The sequence below is a fragment of the Callithrix jacchus genome, chromosome 3, assembly GCF_049354715.1.
Source record: "Callithrix jacchus isolate 240 chromosome 3, calJac240_pri, whole genome shotgun sequence".
Classification (NCBI taxonomy): domain Eukaryota; kingdom Metazoa; phylum Chordata; class Mammalia; order Primates; family Cebidae; genus Callithrix; species Callithrix jacchus.
In genome coordinates, this window is record NC_133504.1 from 141,237,216 (window position 1) to 141,255,308 (window position 18,093).

An 18,093-nucleotide genomic window follows, 5' to 3' on the forward strand; every position below is an offset into this window, starting at 1 on the left:
ATTTTGGAGCATTTCAGATTCTGGATTTTTATATTAAGGATGCTCAACCTGTACTTACACATTTTTTAAATTAACCTTTGGCATACCATCAGTACCCACTGGAATTTTATTTTATTTTATTTTGAGCAGTTCTGACTATGAAAGGACTAACAATTTAATGACTGCCATTTTTTCTTCAAGGTCTTTGAAAGAAGAAAGGTAAGATATATGCAAAAAGTTTTTTTTTTAAATTTGGCCAGGTGCGGTGACTCAAGCTTGTAATCCCAGCACTTTGGGAGGCCAAGTCAGGCAGATCAGTTGAGGCCAGGATTTCAAAACCAGCCTGGCCAACATGGTGAAACCTCGTCTCTACTAAAAATACAAAAAAAACTTAGCTGGACATAGTGGCGGGCGCCTGTAATCCCAGCTACTTGGGAGGCTGAGGCAAGAGAATTGCTTGAACTGGAGAGGCGGAGGTTGCAGTAAGCCAAGATCGAGCCATTGCACTCTAGGCTGGACAACAGAATAAAAAAATACATATATAAGCCATCAAAAGTTTCAAAAATTATTCAACTATTACGCTGAAATTGCAAAAAGTAGAAACATTGGTAAGTTGATAGGAAATTGGAGATATATATTAGAAATCTGGAGAGGTATTAGAAATCTATTTGAAATGTATGTGGGGATGTGTCTGGAGAGATGTTAGAGATGTATGTGAAACCTGGAAGCAGTACAAGATGAATATGCTCCAGATTCATGCATGGATAAATAGTCAGTGATTTGCATTTAGAGGACATTACCCACGTCATGTAGATATGCTTTCAAAGCCTGAAAAAGTGGAATAAAAAGTTGGTTGTGTTATGTTTAATTTTTAAGTGTCAGTAATTTATTATTATTCCTTTATTCTTGTATAAATTATTCATAAAATGACTTGAAAACATAAAGGGTCCATTGAACCAAGAAGATGTAAATAGTGATGACTGTTCCATATCCTGAGGGTTGACTTGATACTCTAGCTACTCTTTGGTCACAAGTGAGAGTTTTATATTTGTTGGTTTGTCTTACGATAAACAATGCAAATTATATGTTACCATGCTTCACAATTTCTTTTTATGCAATCTGGCCCATCTCTGGCCAGTAGGAGCCCCTTCAGATTTGCTTCTAAATCTTTTTGATATGACCATATTAGGTTTTGATACCTTCCTTGCTTTCAAGCTTGTAGTTAGTCATTTTATATGGTTCAGAATTAAATGAGTGTGTGTGTTTGTGTGTGTACACGTGCATGTATGTATGTTGTATATGGAGATGCATTCATGTATTATATGAGAGAGGGAAAGTGTGCACTCACAAATACATATATATGGTGGAAAGTGTACAGATGTGGCAAATTGTTAACTATTGATGAATCTAGGTAAAAAATATATGGCTGTTAATCTTAATCTTACTATTCTTTAAGGGGTAGGATACCTATTTGTTACCTGTTTTTCCAACTACTTATTCTGCTCTTAAGGGTTAGCATGTTTTCTTATATTTATTGGTTCTTTATGTTTCTTTTTTTTTGAACAGTTTATTGCTTCATATCTTTTGTCTATCTTTCTTACTGATATGTAGTGTCTTGTTATGAATTTTGAATACTAATGTTTTGTGGCATATTTTCTCAGTCCATGGTTTGTCTTTTCATTTGTTTATTGGATATTTTGGTGATTAGAAAATTAAAAATGAAAATTAAATTCGATTTCAGATTTGAAATAGAATGGATCCAAATATATTATTTGTTGTGAACTGACTCGCCCCACGTTGGGCACCAGCTGTTGTGAACTGACTTGCCCCACGTTGGGCGCCAGCTATTGCGAACTGAACGTGAGCCCGGGAATCTCGTCCAGCGAGAGGGTCCCAAACCTGGAAGAGAGCGCGCGCTGGAAAAAAAGGAGATAGAAAAGGCGAGGTCTGGAGGGCTACATGCGCTATGCTCATGCAGCAATTTTATTTCTGCAATGTGTTTCATTATATACTTTTCTGAAGTTAAAGTTGTTTACACCAGATTAATGTACTTAAGTTACAGTAAGCAAGTTACGCCCAGTAAGTAAGTTAAGCCCAGTAAGTAGGCTACGCCCAGTAAGTAGGTTACTTCCAGTAAGTAGGTTACGCCCCATAGGTCAAGGTAAGTAAGTTACAGTCACGCCCTGTAACACAGGTCCAAAGTGAACACAATCAAGCAATAAACCATAAGAAGCCGAAAGTAGACACAATGCCTCCCAAGTCCTCATATCCATAATGTCTGTTAATTAGTTAGAATAACATAGTCCCTCTCTTGGTTCCTGCTTTCCCTCAGCTCGACTCCCCCAACCAGGGATCTGTGTCCGGGCTCAAGCTCACCGTATGGCGAGGCCCATTTCCCAGGGGCCTCACGTGGGAGCGATCCCCACAGATCCCTCAATTATTATTTTTCTTTAAAGTTTGTGCTTGCCTTGTTTTCCTTTAAGGTTTATGATAGTTTCAAAAAATTATGTTCTCCCCTATCCATATGAAGATACTGTGTGTTTTCTTCTAAAAATTTCTGTTTTGCCTTCATATTTGGGTCTGACACTTGGAATTTATGTTTATGTGTGGTAAGAATGAAATCCAATTTAACTTTTTGCCCTATTTAAGTAGCTTAGACTGTACCATTAATGGATAGTTCATTCTTTCCCTCTTTGTTTATAATGCTACATGTTTAGTATATGTATGACTCTATTTCTGATCTTCTATCTCTGTTTTGAAGGACCCATATTATAAGGGTTGATTATTTGTAGGACTACTCTTTTTGTTTTCTTCTTGAAATTACTTTTCAAGTAGCTTTTCTTAGTCTTTTGCTCTTTCACATAAATATTAAGATCAGTTTGTTTAGTTACATACACACTCATATACATATACCATATGGACACAAATCATACACACTCATATACATATACCATATGGACACAAATCAATATATTAATAAGACTCACATTGCATTCATAGATTTATTTAGAGAGCATTTAGAGGTGAGGAAACAAATTCAAGCAAAGTGAATAATTTGCTCAGGATATCTGAGTCATACTCTTTCCTTTGCATATTTGTGAGGGTCAATAATTCATGGGGCATTACCACTATGGTGTAACAGTAGCAAGAATCAGAATTTTAAGAGCACCAACAGACATCTAAAATGTATAAGTGAGTTCCATAAAACATAGAAATTTGGGCTGGGAGTGGTGGCGCACGCCTGTAATCCCGGCACTTGGGAGGCCAAGGTGAGTGGATCACCTGAGGTCAGTAGTTCGAGACCAGCCTGACTAACATAGTGAAACCCCATCTCTACTAAATACAAAAAGTTAGCCAGGCATGGCAGCACATGCCTGTAATCCCAGCTACTTGGGAGGCTAAGGCAGGAGAATTGCTTGAACCTGGGAGGTGGAGGTTGCAGTGAGCCAAGATCACGCCATGTATTCCAGCCCAGGCAACAAGAGCGAAACTCCGTCTCAAAAAAAAAAAAAAAAAAAGTAGAAATTTGAATTTATATGACAGATAAATTAGGGGCACAAATACTGAAGTTTGGTTTACGATTGAAATTATTTTTTTCCAGTACATTTTAGAAAGTAACCATTTTACCAACATTAAAATTGCACTTTTCTAAGAGAACATCTGTAAAAATATTGTAGACTGAGCAAACAGTGAGCATATTTGGAGGTGTGACAAAATTTGGTGTATATAGGGAATAGCAAGTAAATGGGAAAGGTTAAATCATGAGAGACATAGAAGAAATAAGCCTGAACCAAATCTGGAGTTCACAAAGGAGTTGTTATAGGGAGCAATTTTTATATCTCAAGGAGTTTGAGTGACATGATCAAATATGAATGTTAGAGTTACCTGATGTAAAGCAAGGGATGAATTCAAGAGGGCTGGGACTGGAGGCAGGGGATGGGAAGAGGAATTTATGAAAATTAATTTCAGTCACAGAATTGGGAAAATTGTGAATGAGTAAGGGAGAAAGAGAATAATGCCTCTAAAATTTGTAGCTCATGAGAATTTAACATCACCTCACTTTGTTTCTTTAGAACTGAACGTTAGTATTCAAAAGACTTGGGAGAGAGAAAAACCCTATGAATTTATTTCTCAACTGTGAATTTATTTATTTTAAATGTATATTGTAAAATTAATTTATATTGGTAGCAGTGGGATACCCGTGTCAACAGTCTGTTCTACCTCAGGGAGAACAGGAGTAGGCTAAGACAGTTCATACCACAAAAGCAGAAATTCATAATTATATTTTTAGAGTAGAATTGTTCACCAGTTTATCTGCACAGTAGGGAAAACTATTGCTGTTAGTAAGTGAGGTGTTGATGACCCTTGGATACAGTTGGTATCATAATTCTACAGCTTTTGTCTGTAATTAATGGGAGCAAGGCTCATAGAAGTCAAACTATTAGGAGAAAACATATACTTCACTTGATTGGTGTGGGGGCAATGATAATTTTAAGGATTATGGTATGAGATTGTTGCTTTTGGTGGCCTTAAAAAAGTAGTTAGGTTTAGCACAACTAATTGCCAATATAAGGCATACTCTGGAACCCAGAGGGGTTCTATGACAGTTTTTTGTTTTTATAGGATAACGGAATCTTAATCCTGTTGACTTCATGGAGACTATGCTAAAAAGTTGGCCTTGAATCTGATTATTAAGGTGATACAACTGTAGAGAAGACTAAATATGTAACCTTGACAGGTCTTCCGTGTCTGAGTTAGGGCCCTGATAGGGAAAAAGTGAATCCCTGTACTTAATAATATTTTTGTGTGTTTTGAGATGGAGTCTTGCTCTGTTGCCCAGACTGGAGCGTAATGGCAGATCTTGGCTCACTGCAGTCTCCACCTTCTGGGTTCAAGCTATTCTCCCACCTCAGCCTCCTGAGTAGCTGGGATTACAGGTGTGTGCCACCATGCCTGGCTACTTTTCGTATTTTTAGTAGATAGATGGTTTCACCATGTTGGTCAGACTGGTCTCACACTCCTGACCTCAGGTGATCCACCTACCTTGGCCTCCTGAAGTGCTATTAGCCTTTTGCTTTTCAGGTGTAAGCCACCACGCCTGGCCCAGAGACGTTATTCTTAAGATCTGCCTCTGCCATGACTTACTCTTCTGATTAATAACTATAGTCAGTGTCTTGGCACAGCCCAAGAAGAGAATTACAAGCCCTGCTCTGGAAAGAACTATCCTGTGTACAAAAAGAATTGCAGGACTGTAGGCTCAATGGCTCGTACTTGTAATCCCAGTGCTGTGGGAAGCCAAAGCAGGAAGACCACTTGAGGATAGGAGTTCGAGCCAGTCTGGGCAACATAATGAGACCTTGTCTCCACAAAAAACTTTTTTAAAAATTGGGGCCAGGTGGGGTGGTTTACCAAGTCCAAGATCAAGGTGCCAGCAGAGTCAGTATCTGGTGAAGGCTCATCCTGGTGCCTGTAATTCCAGCACTTTGGGAGGCAAAGGGGACAGATCACGAGGTCAGGAGATTGAGACCATCCTGGCCAACATGGTGAGACTCCGTCTCTACTAAAAATACAAAAATTAGGCCGGGCACGGTCGCTCACGCGTATAATCCCAGCACTTTGGGAGGCCGAGGCGGGTGGATCACGAGGTCAAGAGATTGAGACCATCCTGGTCAACAGGGTGAAACCCCGTCTTTACTAAAAATACAAAAATTAGCTTGGCATGGTGGTGTGCGCCTGTAGTCCCAGCTACTCGCTAGGCTGAGGCAGGAGAATTGCTTGAACCCAGAAGGCAGAGGTTGCGATGAGCTGAGATCGTGCCATTGCACTCCAGTCTGGGTAACAACAGCGAAACTCCGTCTCAAAAAAAAAAAAAAAAGTTAAAAAAAATACAAAAATTAGCTGGTCACAGTGGCAGGCGCCTGTAATCCCAGCTACTCGGGAGACTAAGGCAGGAGAATAGCTTGAATCAGGGAGTTGGAGGTGGCAGTGAGCCAAGATCATGCCACTGCACTCCAGCCCTGGTGACAGAGTGAGACTCTGTCTAAAAAAAAAAAATTGGCTGGGAGTGGCAGTGTGTGCCTGTAGTTCTAGCTGCTCCAGAGACTGAGGCTGGAGGATCACTTGAGCCTAGGAGTTTGAGGCTGCAGTCAATTACGATCACTCTTTTGCACTTCAGCCTGGGCAACAGAGTGAAACCCTATCTCTTAAATAAAAATTAAAAATTTCAGGCCAGGCGCGGTGGCTCATGCCTGTAATCCCAGCACTTTGGGAGGCCGAGGCGGGTGGATCACGAGGTCAAGAGATCGAGACCATCCTGGTCAACATGGTAAAACCCCGTCTCTACTAAAAATACAAAAAAATTAGCTGGGCATGATGGCGTGTGCCTGTAATCCCAGCTACTCAGGAAGCTGAGACAGGAGAATTGCCTGAACCCAGGAGGCGGAGGTTGTGGTGAGCCGAGATTGCACCATTGCACTCCAGCCTGGGTAATAAGAGTGAAACTCCATCTCAAAATAAAATAAAATAAAATAAAAAATTGCAGAACTCAATAGTAAGTATCTGGAGAAACCAGGGAAGCAGGTATGAGAATGTTTTGAAAGGTGTTGGAATGGGTTAGTAGCAGAAGGTTAGCTAGAGGAAAATTTATTGAAGATACTCACTGGTGATCTGGAATTCAGTGTCATTCAAAGGAATTGAAACGGCTTCTTATAGTTTGCTGGTTGTCTTAGTCCACTTGGCTGCTGTAACACAGTGTCTTAGTCTGAGTAATTTATAAGCAACAGAAATTTGTTGTTTACAGTTCTAGAGACTGGGAAGTCCAAGATCACGGTGCCGGCAGCTTCAGTATCTGGTGAAGGCTCATTCTGGTGCCTTCTTGCTATGTCCTCACATGATGGAAAGGGAGGGGAACAAGTTCCCTCAGACCTTTTATAAGGGCACTGATCTTATTGTTGAGGGTGGAGCCCTCATGACCTAATCACCTTCAAAGGCCCTTCATTTTAATACTATCACACTGGGGATTAAGTTGCAACTTAAGAATTTTGGAGGGGTGCAAACATTTAGACCATAGCACTGATACAATTCTTTGAAGTCTGGGCACAGTGAATGTCTATAGTCAACCTTTTAAGCAAAGAAAATGGTGTCATGAGGAAAACAATACATATTTGGGATTTTTCTTTAGGGATTAATACCCTGTTGGAAAATTTTTGCTGGATCTCTTATGTCTCTTTAGCACTGGTCAGATAAATTCTCCCCCATCTTCTCTCCTCTGCATTTACCCCAGATAGGCCAGTTTTTCATGGTTCTGCATAGCTTGGTAATGTCCTACCTATTGTTTGCTTTGTCTCCTTATCTGCCTTATCTGTAACTTTCTCTTGATATTGTGACATTACGCCTTCCCTTCCCTAAGTGTCAGCTTATAATTTTTGCCTTAGTTTATCCTTTTAAAGCGGAAACAGTAGCTCCCAAACTTCTTTGACCACAGCTCACAGTAAGAAATATATTTTATGTTGTGACCTAGTACACATAATACATACTCATAAACACATATCTGAAACAACAGTTTCAGGAAATACTCTTTACCATAACTAGGTGTCCTGAGCTCTGACTCCCCACCCGCACCGTATTTCATTTTTAAAATGCTGGTTATAACACCTGTATTTCTGTACCAAAGGGTAAAAATGTTTGTAATTTTGTTAATGGTATTGACATAATGTTCTCTGTAAAGTTTATTTCAATTTATACTCCCCCCAGCAATCTATGAGAGTAATGACAAAGCCAACATTCTACTAATATCCCATAATATTAAGGAAATTGATTATATAATTCTAAACTCCCGAAAAAAATATCTCTAGGCCCAGTTGGTGTTTCACTGCAGAGTCTAATCTATATAATCTCTTCTTCTAGAAAACAGAAGAGAAGGGAACATTTCAAGTATCATCCTGATAACTACAACCAGGCAAAGGCAGAACAACAACAACAAACTAAAAACTAGTATTTTTTATAGAGACACAGAAATTGTTAACAAAATACTAGTAAATAGAATTCAACAATAAATAAAAAGAATCTTATACTATAATAATCAAATGGGGTTTATTCTAGGGATACATGGCAGGTTCAATATAAAACATCAGTACGATCTTCCACGTTAACAGGCTTAAGGAAAAATTATGATCTTTTCAATTGATCATTTGTCCAAAATAGTATTATCAAGAATGTATTCAATTATGTGTGCTTTTATATACCTATGTATGTATGTGCTTATGTAAAAGTGAAATGAATGACAGAAATGATACAAAGGATGGGAGGGAGGTATTAGGATTATTTTTTGATATTTGCACTACCCATAAGGTGGTTTAGTGTTATTTGAAAGTAGACTTAGATTCGTTGTAAATGTATATTGTGAATTCCAGGGCGACTACTAAAAAAGTTAAAAAAAAAAAATGCTAAAAAAGGAGAGAAAATAGAATCACATAAAACTATATATAACGGGCAGAAAAAGACTGGAAGACTAAAATATGAATAAAGAACAGAAAGCAATCATAATATGGTAGATACTAATCTATATCAATGATTACTTTAAATCTGAGTGATCTCAATATACCAATTAAAAGACAGTGCCAGAGTTGATGAAAAAACCAAGGCTCAACTTCATTTTCTACAGGTAACTCACTTAAAATATAGATATATAGATTGAAAGAAAATGGATGGAGAAAAACAGTATGCTAACACTAACCAAAAGAAAGCATGAATAGCTATATTAATTCAGACAGAGCGGCTTTCAGAGCAAAGAAGTCATTTGGAATAAAGAGGGACATTCCATAAATAATGATAAATGGGTCCATTCTCCAAGATGATATAGTAGTCCTCAACATGTATACAGCTAACAGTGGAGTATCACCACATGTGAAGCAAAAATGGATAGAACTGCAAGGAGAAACAGATCAATCTACTTTTATAATGGAGACTTTAATACCCTGGTATCAGAAATGGACAGATCTAGCAGGCAGAAAATCATTAAAGACATAGATGAACTCAACAATGCTGTCAGAGAACTTGATATAATTGATATCTGTAGACTACTTCATCCAACAACAGCAGAATACACATTTTTCTCAAGTCTACATGGAACACTCACCACAAGAGACAAAATTTTGGGCCATAAAATGTACCTTAACAAATTTGAAAGAATAGATTGTATCTGTTCTCAGACCACAATAGAATTAAAGTAGAAATAAGTAACAGAAAGATAGCTGGAAAATCCCCAAATACTTGAAGATTAAACAACACTCTTAACACATGGGTCAAAGATTCTCAAGAGAAATCTATTATTTAATTTTTTTATTTAATTTTTCATCTTTTTGCCACACTACACTGATGTATCAAGACAAATCTAAAAATATTTTGAACTAAATGAAAATGAAAACAACTTAACAAAATATGTGGGATGCAACAAATGCAGTGCCTGGGGGAAATTTATAGCATGGAATGGATATATTAGAAAAGCATAAAGATCTAAAAGTTTCTATCTTAGGAAACTACAACAAGTAGAACAAATTAAATCCAAAGTAAGCAGAGAATTGGAAACAATAAAAATTAGAGCAGAACCAGTGAAGTGGAAAACAAGAAATCAATAGAGAAAATCAGCAAAACCAAAAGCTGGTTCTTTGAAGAGATTAATAAAATTGAATGCTTCCAGCTAGGCTTAGGAAAAAGGACACAAATTACTAGTAGAAGACATGAAAGTAGAAATCATAACAGATTCCCATGGATATTAAAAATGCAAAATAAAGGAATAATATGAACAACTCTGTGCCCACGAATTTGATAACTTAGATGAAATGGACCAATTCCTTTAAGGACATAATCTGCAACAAGTCATACAAGAAATAGATAATCTGAATAGGCCTATATCTATTAAATTGAGTCAACAATTCTTTATAATCTTGCAAAATAGAAATCACCAGGCCCAGATGGTTTCATTGGTGAATTCTAATTCTACAAAACATTTAAGGAAGAAATTTTACCAACATTAATGGTCTCCTTTGCAAGACAGAAGCAGAGGGATTACTTTCTAACTCACTCTGTCAGGCCTGTATTACTCTAATACCAAAACCAGACCAAGATATTGCAGGAAAAGAAAACTGTAGACCAATATCTCTTATGAACATAGATGAAAAAATCCCCAACAAAATGTTAGCAAATCAATTTCAGCATTTATGAAATGAACTATATGCCATGATCAAGTGGGATTTATCCCAAGCATGTAAGAAATTAATATAATCCATCATATTAATTGGCTAAAGAAAACAAAATCATATGATTGTATCATAGATGTTTAGAAAACATTTGATAGAACCCAACACCCATTCATTCATGATTGAAAAAAAAAACTCTGTAACTGGAAAACTTGGAATAGAGAGGAACTTCTTCAACTTGAGAAAGAATATCTATAAAAAAAATCTACAGCTCAGCAAAGTCGGAGAGGGATAAAAATGTTATAAAATTAGATTTTAGTGATAGTTACACAACTCTGTAAATATACTAAAAAAATGCTGAATTGTAGGTTTTAAATGTGTGACTGTGATAGTCTGAATTGTGCCTCAGAGTTGTGTAAACAATAATTTTTTTAAAAGAGGTAAAGGGACATAACAGCCTAAATGCAGTAAAGAGCATCACTGATTTAGGTGTTGGTATTGGGATATGAATAGAAGATTAAATAAAAGTGTTTTATGAATGTGAGAATAAAACTGTAGCTAATGTCGTATGCAAATGGTGAGACTCTAGAACTTAAAAGTTTCCAGTAAGATTAGGAACAGGATAAGGATGTTCCCTTTTACCACTCCTTTTCAACATCATACTGGAAGTTCTAGCTAATGCAACACGATAAGAAAATGAAATGTATACTGATTGGGAAAGAAGAGATAAAACTAATTTTGTTTGTAAGATGATATGATTGTCTGTGTAGAAGGTCCAAAAGAATTGACAAACTGGAACCAATAAGCACAAGGTAGCAGGATACAAGGTTAATATGCAAAAGTAGATTATGTTTCTATATACCAGCAGTGAACAAGTGGAATTATAAAATTAACAACATAATACCATTACGTTAATATCTCCCAAAATAAATATTTAGGTATAAATCTAATAAAATATGTATAAAATATGTACAAGGAAAACTTCAAAACTGATGAAATCAAACAAGAACTAAACAGATGTTCATGGATAGGAACACTGTTAACAAGATGTCACTTCTTGGCAGTTTTATTTTTAAACTCAATATAATCCTAGTCAAAATTGCAGTTTGTTGTATATGTCGACAAACTGATTCTAATAAGTTTATATGGAGAGGCAAAAGACCCAGAATAGGCAACTTAAAATTGAAAAAACAAAAGAACAAAGTTGGAGATTCAACATTGCCTGACTTCGAGACTTACTGTACAACTACAGTCATCAAGCAGGGTGGTATTGGTGAAAACATAGACAAATATTTTAATAGATCAGTGGAACAGAATAGATAGCCCAGGAATAGACCCACATCAATACAGTCATGTGTCACTTAATGACAGGGATATGTTCTGAGTTGAGAAATGCATTGTTGGATGATTTTGTCATTGTTCAAATATTGTAGAGTATATTTACACAAATCTAGATGTATAGCCTGCTCTGCACTTAGGCTTTATGGTATAGTGTGTTGTTCTTAGACTGTTCAGCATGTTACTGTAGTGAATACTATAAGCAATTTTAATATAACAGTAATAGTTTGTATTTCTAAACATATCTAAACATAGAAACGGAACATAAAAATATAGTAAAAGATGATGTTATACTTTATATAGAGTACTTACCATGGAGCTTGTTGGCTAGAAGTTGCATAGGGTGAGTCAGCGAGGGAGTGATGACTAAATGTGAAGGCCTAGGACATTAGTGTACACTACTATAGACTTTACATACACTGTACAGTTAGACTACACTAAATGTGTTTAAAAAGTAATTGCACTGCACTACAATGTTACTATGGCTACAACAGCTATAAAGTCACTAGACAATAGGAATTTTTCAGCTCCATTATGATCTTATGGGGCCGTTATCATATATAGAGTCCGTCCTGAAACATTGTTGTGAAATGCATGATTGCACAGTCAGCTGATGGTTCATAAAGAAACAAAGACAATCTACTCAGGAGGCTGAGGCAGGAGAATTGCCTGAACCCAGAAGGCGGAGGTTGCAGTGAGCCGAGATCGCGCCATTGCACTCCAGCCTGGGTAACAAGAGTGAAACTCTGTCTCAAAAAAAAAAAAAGAAACAAAAACAATGCAATGGAGAAAAGATGGTCTTCAACAAATGGTACTGGAGCAACTGAATATCCGTGTGCAAAAAAATGAATCTCGGCAGACCTTATACCCTTCATAAAAATTAACTCAAAATGGATTATAGACCTAAATGTAAATTGTAAAAGTATAAAACTCCTAGAAGTTTACATAGGAGAAAATCTAGATGACTTTGGGTTTGGCAGTGAGTTTTTATCCTCGACATCAAAGACCTCCATGTTAGAAAAATTTAAATTTAATTAAAATTTAAAGTTTCTTCTCTGCAAAAGGAAAGTTTTATTCTTATCAAGAGAATAAAAAGACAAACTACAGACTAGAAGATATATGCAAGACATATGATAAAGGACTTCTATCTAAAGTACACAATAAACTCTTAAAACTTAGCTGTAAGAGAACCGACAAACCAGTTAGAAAATGGGCCAAGTACCCTGAGAGATACCTTACCAAAGATTTACAGATGGCAAAGAAGCATATGAAAAGATGCACCACATCATCTGTCATCATGGAAATGCAAATTAAAGTGATTACCCCTACATACGTATTTGAATGGTGAAAATCCAAAATACTGACTATCCCCAGTGCTGGTGAGGATGTGGAGCAGTAGGAACTCTCATTCATTGCTGGTTAGAATGTAAAATGGTACAGCCTCGTTGAAAGGCAATTTGGCAGGTTCTTACAAAACTAAAGATACTTACCGTATGATCTAGCAACCAAGGAATTAAAAATTTATGTCCATACAAAAATCTTTATATGGAAATTTATAGCATCCTTTTAAATAATTGCCAGGGCCAGGTGCAATGGCTCACACCTGTAATTCCAGCCAGTGCTTTGGGCGGACAGGGCAGGTGGATCACCTAAGATCAGGAGTTCCAGACCAGCCTGGCCAACATGGAGAAACCCTGTCTGTACTAAAACTACAAAATTAGCTGGGCATGGTGGCACATGCCTGTAATCCCAGCTACTCAGGAGGCTGAGGCAGAAGAATCACTGAATCCGGCAAGTAGAGGTTGCAGTGAGTGAAGATCACACCATTGCACTCCATCTTGGGCGACGAGTGAAACTCTGTCTCAAAAAAAGAAAGAAAGAAAGGAAAGAGAAGGAAAGAAGGAGAGAGAAAGAAAGGAAGGAAGAAAGGAAGAATAAATAATTGCCAAAACTTGGAAGCAACCAAAATGTCTTTCATCATGTGAGCTGATAAACTGTAGTATATCCAGGCAATGGAATATCAATCCATTGATTGTGGCCAAAAAGAAATTAGCTATCAGCCATGAAAAGACACGGAGGAAGCTTAAATGTATATTTACTAAGTGAAAGAGGAACCAGTCTGAAAGACTACATATTGTATGATTCCAACTTTATGACATCCTGGAAAAGGCAAAATTATGGAGGTAATAAAAAGATGAGTTTGGGTATAGGGTAAGTGAGAGGAGTGATGCATATGCGGAGCACAGAGGGTTTTTAGGACAATTGAAACTATTCTGTGTGATATGATAGTGGATGCATGCCATTATATTTGTTCAAACGCATAAAGTTTACAGCACTAAGAGTGAACCCTAAAGTTAACTGCAAAGATGTGTCAGTATAGGTTTGTCAGTTGTTATAAATGTACTACTCTGGTGGGGGATGTTGAATATGGGGAAGGCTATACATTTGTGGAGTCGGGGTATATGGGTAATCTCTGTACTTTACGCTCAGTTTTTCATGTGGACCTAAAACAGTGGTGTTAAATTAGAAAAGATAAAGGAACCAAATTCATGTTCTAAAGGCTTTTTTTTGTTGTTGATACTTAAATAGTACTTTTCTGATAGAAGGGTGACTAAAGTGCTTTTTAATATTGTGTCAAGAAGTATCGTTGACATTTCTGAGAATTTTAATTTTATTTGTCAGTAAAAGAAATTTAATAGCCATAATTGGACTGTGTCATTAAAATCATTCTAGATAAATTGGATAGTGAAAATAATTGCTTGATAGTGATGTTGTAAAGACTGATTTTAATACATGTCAAGTGCTTAAAACAGGGCTTTATGCATAGTAAAGTGCTTGGTAGTTGTTAATTATTAGTTGAGAATTGTTACAAGACTTTTTTCTCATTCTGCACAATAGACCCTTGATGATCAGTTGATTATTTTATCCATCCATGTCGAGGACAGCTATTGGCCCAGGGCAGTCCTTACTCGGCACTCGAGAAAGTTCTCTGAAATTCCTCTCTAGGAACTTTTAGCTTTCCAGCTCAGAATGGCTAGTATAGTGCAGTCAAGTGGTAAGGGTTTAAAGTGGGTTCTGCTTTAGCCCTGTGTGATTCAGGGCAAATTGTTTCACCTTTTACTTTCTTTCTTTGCCCATCTTATCTCAGAAAATGCCCTTTCTCATTTCCTGTTTGATTCTGAGCATCTACACTGGACTTATATTACTTCCACACAAATGTCATATTGTCACCTATGCCTGGCCATTTGAACACACTGTTCATTTTGGACAAAAATTTTCCTTCTCACCTCTCCCTCTTGCTTTATTTGGCTAGATCATACACATTCTTGCATTTAATTCCAATTCCCCTCCTTCAGGATAACTTTTTTTTTTTCTTTGAGATGGAGTCTCACTCTGTCGCCCAGCCTGGAGTGCAGTGGCGCCATCTCGGCTCACTGCAACCTCCATCTCCCGGATTAAAGCTATTCTCCTGCTTCAGCCTCCCCAGTATCTGGGATTACAGGTGTGCACCACCATGCCCAACTAATATTTGTATTCTTAGTAGAGATGGGATTTCACCATGTTGGCCAGGCTGATCTTGAACTCCTGACCTCGAGTGATCCGCCCACCTCAGCCTCCCAGAGTGCTGGGATTACAGGTGCGACCACTGCACCCAGCCCAGGAGAACTTTTCTAACCAATTCCCAGCAAACTGGTTTGTATCTCTATTATGCTTTCCCTTCACACCCTCATGATTTTTCAAGCTTTTTGTTCCCTTTACAGTTGCTCTATAAATTGAGTTCCCAGAAGGGTTAATGAGATCTGACCTGTTTATTGACATATTCCCAATTCTTGCCACATAGAGGATGCTCACAGTAAATGTTCTATATATTGATGAAACAAATATACTAGAGTTAATGTTACTTAAAATTTGGTTAGCATTATTTCAGCATCTGCTCTTAACAATTTTTATTTTTATTTTTTCCTGCAAAGCTGCTGAAGCTCAGAAGCTGATTGTGTTACACTGTAAGATGCCTTTGGATAATTCTACAGTCCTCTTAGATGAATCTTTAGAACTTGGCGAATTTCACTAGATACCTTCAATCATCATTTTGAGCTCAAAGGTATGCTATCTGTTTTTTTCCCCCTTGATCATGGTAGGGTGGGATTTGGAGTGTCCTGGTGGACATATAGGACAAGGAATTATAAAAATACTTGGGGAATGATCTGCTACTTTCCTTGGCAGCTTTTATTTATCTTTAGAATTTTCATTCTTAGGAGGAGGAAGAAAGTTATTCATTGGGAAACATGATTGAAATTCAGATGTAAAGTATTTTATTTTTAGCAATTCCTGAAATTTCTCAAAATTAGTACCCAAAGTAAGAATTATCTTATCTTTTCCTGAGTTAAAGGAAGATGATTTGCAAATGACTGAAAGTTGAGTAAGAATTATTTCCTGCCAGGTGTTAGGTATAGAGATAATGTGTCAGTGGACTGAGCTGGCCAGACTGCAGCTCCTATATACAAGCAAGTTTCATTGGGGTCTGCACACCACCAATTTCATCCAGCCTGCTGCCTGCTTTGGTATGAGCTGTGAGTGGTGTTTGCATTTGTAAATGGTTGGAAAAAATCTCAAGAAGACTAATTTGTGATATGTGAAAGTCATATGAAATTTAAATCTTAGTGTTTATGAGTAAAGCTTTATTGGAACAATAGCCACTCTTATTTTTTATGTTTTATATATGACTGCTTTTAGCTTGTAGCAGCAGTTAAGTACAGTCATGCATTACATGGTCAGTGATGGACCAAATATGCTACAGTGGTCTCGTGAAATTATAATGGAGCTGAAAAATCCCTATTACCTGGTGACATCATGGCCATCATGTCATCATGAGGGCCCTTTACAGGGCTGTGAAAGGGCCCTGTGGCCTTTTACAGAATAAGTCTAGCTGATCCTTGGTCTACATGGTTGGAGAAGTATTTATAGATTTGAGTGCTATGGTTTCAGAGATGAACTAGGGGGATATTAGACGGAGGTAGGAGTTCATGCCAATTCTCAGTAACTTACCTGTACTTTTTTCTTTTGTGGAAAGTATAAGCCATACTCTCATTATATCACCTGTGTTGTTTTAAAATAGTAAATTAGGGGAAATGGATTCTTCTATTATTTTGATTCTAAAATGAATATAAATAGGATTATGTAGAAAGAAAATTAGTATGCTACTCTGTTTTTAATCAAGTTTTAATGTTATCATAATACCTTATGTACCTAATATCTTAAGTACTTAAGAGACTAGTTGATGACTGACTCAATGAAACAAAAGTAGTTCATTGGGGATGAAAGTACACTGTCCCTTTGGAGTCAATGGATAGGCCTAAAGGATATAGTCAAGGAACTCTTTTGTAGTCAGACACAGGCAGGTTAACTACTATATTAAGATATAGAAGACCATAATTTTTGTGTTTACCTTCTTTGTCCCTTGAGAACATTTAGTTATGTGACTCAGGGCACATTTACCATTCTGAATCTAATTGCTTCATTTCCAAATTAGGGAAAACTAATACCTTTCCTGTCTGAAAGCAGAAGTCTGGTGGTTTGCTAAATTAGAAGTTTCCTAAGAGTAGGTACTGTGCCTTTTTAGCTTACACCTGGATTCCCCAACCCCACAGTTAGCATAGGCCTGGCACATAGTTGGCACAGAGGTAAGTATCCAGTGAAAGAACAAAGTATGTGCTGGTTCCAATATGTATTATATTTACGCATGATCAAAAGTCATTGCACTTTCTTTAAAGATTTGCCTATAGAGACTGGGTGTTTTTGTTAGAGGAGGAGAGAATTTTGATGAAAATAGTAATTTTCTTTAGATCCTTTAAAAAAAATTATTTATTTATTTATTTTAATTTTTGAGACAGAGTCTTGCTCTGTCACCCAGAATGTGATGGTGTGATCTTGGCTTACTGCAACCTTCACCTCCTGAGTTGAATTGATTCTCGAGCCTCAACCACCTGAGCAGCTAGGACTGCCGGCATGCGCCACTATGCCCAGCTAATTTTTGTATTTTTAGTAGAGATGGGGTTTTGCCATGTTGGATGGGCTGGTCTTGAACTCCTGACCTCATGTATTTCCCCCCACTTCATCCTCCCAAGGTGTTGGGATCACAGGCATGTGCCGCCATGCCCGGTTCCCCACCTTTTTTTTGAGGCAGGGTCTTCCTCTGTCACCCAAGCCAGAGTGCAGTGGTGAAATCTCAGCTCACTGCACCTCCCAGGCTCAAGGGATCCTCCCACCTAAGCCTCCTGACTAGCTGGGACTGTAGGAGAATACTACCGTGCCCAGCTAATTTTGCTTATTTTTTTGTAGAGATAAGGTGTTACTGTGTTGCTTAGGCTGGTCTAGAACTCCCAGACTTAAGTTGTCCTTCTGTCTCAGCCTCACAAAGTGCTGAGATTTACTAGCATGAGTCACAGTGCTGGCCTAGATCCATTTTCTCTAGATAGCAATCAAATTATTGGTCAGATTTATTTGTACAAATTGATTATATATTGCTATTTAACAGAAAGATATAAACCTCTAATCTAAGACTTACTAATCTCAAAGAAAT

At 37.4% G+C, this 18,093-nt stretch overlaps 1 protein-coding gene across 11 annotated transcripts in view; it reads left to right on the plus strand.

Moving 5' to 3' along the window:
* Positions 1 to 18,093, plus strand: part of CLOCK (clock circadian regulator) — a 114,694-nt gene that overhangs the window by 20,724 nt on the left and 75,877 nt on the right. For all 11 annotated transcript variants that reach the window (XR_013533119.1, XM_008993337.5, XM_078367222.1 and 8 more), the window contains exon 2: positions 15,485 to 15,615. The gene's annotated coding sequence lies outside the window, so the exon portion shown is untranslated. The remainder of the gene's footprint in view (positions 1 to 15,484; positions 15,616 to 18,093) is intronic.